General features: G+C 29.8%; 1 protein-coding gene across 1 annotated transcript in view; it reads right to left on the reverse strand.

Annotated features, from left to right (window-relative positions):
- Positions 1-3665, reverse strand: part of LOC106872376 (protocadherin beta-15) — a 182321-nt gene that overhangs the window by 102466 nt on the left and 76190 nt on the right. Inside the window, exon 2 of the mRNA XM_014919349.1 lies at positions 2347-2461. The gene's annotated coding sequence lies outside the window, so the exon portion shown is untranslated. The remainder of the gene's footprint in view (positions 1-2346; positions 2462-3665) is intronic.

A 3665-nucleotide genomic window follows, 5' to 3' on the forward strand; every position in this document is an offset into this window, starting at 1 on the left:
ATATATATATATATATATATATATATATATATATTTAAGCATCAATACATATATACATACACATACTCACATGTATACATTCACACACATTACCAGGATTATAGATAATCAATTACTGTGTGTACATATATATGTGTGCATGTATATATGTATATGTATATGTGAGAGTGCTTGTGTATGTTTGAGTGGGTGTTTGTGCTAACTGGACGTGTGTATGTGTGGTAGCTCATGTGTCTGGATATATTTTCTTATATAAGTATATATTCTTTTCTACTCTATGTATAAGGCCTGAAATTTGTGGGGAGGGGGCCAATCGATTAGATCGACCCCAGTACGCAACTGGTACTTAATTTATTGACCCTGAAAAGATGAAAAACAAAGTCGACCTTTGCGGAATTTGAACTCAGAATGTAAAGACAGACAAAATACCTCTAAGCATTTCACCCGGTGTGCTATCATATCTGCCAGCTCACTGCCTTATATGATAAGTATATATTGTTATAAGAGTATGCTCACTTACAAACATAAACAGTCTGACACATAGGCATATGTTTATATACAAATAATGTGCAAAAATCAACATTACTTTTTTGATTGTTCTCTTCATACTGTGTCTGCTATATTATATATACATATGCATGTGTATAAGCTCTACATTACATTATAGAAATACACACTTACACAAACATACACACACACACAAACATACACACACACACATACATACACACACACATTTACTAGCTTTTCTCTTTTCTTAGTTGTACATATTTAAAAACTTCTGAGTGAAAATTCTTAACTAGAAATTTCTAAACAGTTTAGTGAAACATTTTGTTTGAAACTTCACAGTTAGTAAAGAGGAAATGAAAAAGAAAATTTCCCCAGGTAACAGGTATTCATTGTGCTTAAATATTACTTAGATGACATACACACATGTATATGAATGCTAATCTTTGTATCTTTATATTTCTATAGCTATCTAATTAAGTACCATGTATATGTATATATATATATATATTTATATCTATCTATATCTATCTATCTATCTATCTATCTATCTATCTATCTATCTATCTATCTAGATAGATAGATAGATAGATAGTTAAATAAATAGATAGATAGATAGATAGATAGATAGATAGATAAATAGATAAATAGACAGACAGACAGACAGACAGACAGATAGATAGACAGATAGACAGACAGACAGACAGACAGACAGACAGATAGATAGATAGATAGATAGATAGATAGATAGATAGATAGACAGACAGACAGATAGATTGATAGATAGATGGATAGGTAGATATAACTTTCTTTAGTTATTTGTTGGATTGTAAAATGTGAAGGATACCTCAATGCTTTAACTTGAAAATCGATCCTTGTTTCCATTAAAGAGCTTAGTTTCTACAGTTAATAAAGTTATTATGTACACCTATTTAACTCCTCGTCAACCTATAGTAATGCATTGAGGAAAACTTTCGCAGTGCTATTTACTTCTGTTTTGAATAGTACAATGAACAGAAGCAAACCTGCTGTTTGGGCCATAAGATATATGGCAGTCTGACATGAATGGACCAAACACCACAAGGGTTTGAAGAATAATCAATAAAAATGGGTGCCTGGAGCTAAAAAAGCAATATTTAGAATACAGAAATACATTCGGTTGCCTTTAAGACACAACCCGACACTTCTTAGTTGAGTAGTATTAGACTTTATGTCTGTTTATTTTTCTTTTTTTACTTTAAACACAATATAGTTAAATAGTTAAATAGTTTGTATTGTATAGTGTCATCATAGTTGATAAATACAATTAAGTATGAATTTTACTTTTACAATGTGCAATATGTTGATTAATTTCCTAAAAGAATCAAGATAAAACATGTGGAAAGAAAATAATAAAAAAAGTTATATCAAAAACAGCAACAACAAACAAATAAAAAGAAAAGAAAACTATTATTAACATTTCCAATGATTAATTACTGTACAAATATAACAGACTGTAAGACTTTAGAAAATATTTTAAATTTCTATAAGTATTCTGTCTTCAGTTTTACAATATGGTTTGTAAAACAAAAAAACATTTGCACACATATACATAAACACATACACATACTCACATACACACACATACATATATATCTATGTGTATAAATATGTATAACTATTACAGCATTGCAGATTTGTTACAATTTTTTTGCAAAATTACTGTTAACAATGTGAATTATTTCTATGAGCACACCTGTATTACCTTGTAAAAACATAAGTGTGATTTAATACAAAAAAAGTCATGTTATAGATATATATATATAATATATATATATACATATGTATATATATACTTACTTGTATTACTAAATCCATTTCTGTTTGTTGTTAGATGAAATGTGTATCCTGCTGTAGAGTTGTACAGTTACTGCTGCTGTTGTGTTGGCGTGGTAGGAGAATTATATGGGCTGTTCTGTGTTGTGTTGTGAATAAGAGAGTGAGAGAGAGTGAGAGAAAGTGAGAGAAAGTGAGAACGAAATGGAAAAGAAAATAGAGAGAGTGAATGAGAAATATAGAGTGAGCAAGTAAAAAGAAAGAGAGAGTAAAGTAGAAAGAGAGGAGAGGGGCCTGTTCTCCTATTAAATGGAATATGTATTTAATATCTGCTGCTGCCAATGACAGGCTGATTGGGGCTTGCATGGGAGGAAATAAAAACTCTGCATTTAAATAGCAGCACACAAGTCAATGTAATCTTGAGTCATTTGTAATTTTGAAAACACAACCACATACACACATGCAAACTGCATATGCAAGTGCATACACATATACATATGTACATGTTCATAGACATAAGCATACACATATGTATATAGCTATATTACATAGACATACACCTTATACATAAATATATATATAAATTCACACACACATATATACATATAAATATACACCAATGTATATATATGTATATATGAGTGTGTGTATACACATACACACACACACATACTATTGTATGTGTATGAGGGAATCATTTTCATACATAGGAGGGGGAAAATTTTAACAAAATTATGAGCATATAAATTCTTTTATGAGCTTATATGCTGCACTATATGTAAGAAAGCATGATCAAAAATGAGAATGTGTGACGGTGCATATGTTTGATAGAAATGAATGTACATATCTAAATATTTGTGCATGTGTATATATGTGGGTGTGTGCATGTGCATTCCCACATATATATCTATGCGTCCTTTCCATCCTTTTCTAACATGTGTGTATGTATACAAACACACAAAAAAACACTCACACACATGCATATAAATACATAAATACATGCAAATGTACATACATACAAACATACATCTATGTATATATATATATATATATATATATATAAACACATTACAAACCATAAATAGCAAATTCTTAGAATTCATTTTTAAAAAGCAACTATACACACATACACACACATGCACATGCACTCACACATGCATGCATACACACACACACGCACACACATATACACACATACAAGGAGATAAATAGATAGATAGATAAAGATAGATATTCACTTGCACACATGAGAGGAATAGATGAATTTTTTATTAACAAATTTATGTAACTTATATTGCACAAGTACCTAAATATGAGTAAATATACACTATATATATGTGTAT

This window comes from Octopus bimaculoides, chromosome 14, assembly GCF_001194135.2.
Source record: "Octopus bimaculoides isolate UCB-OBI-ISO-001 chromosome 14, ASM119413v2, whole genome shotgun sequence".
NCBI lineage: Eukaryota > Metazoa > Mollusca > Cephalopoda > Octopoda > Octopodidae > Octopus > Octopus bimaculoides.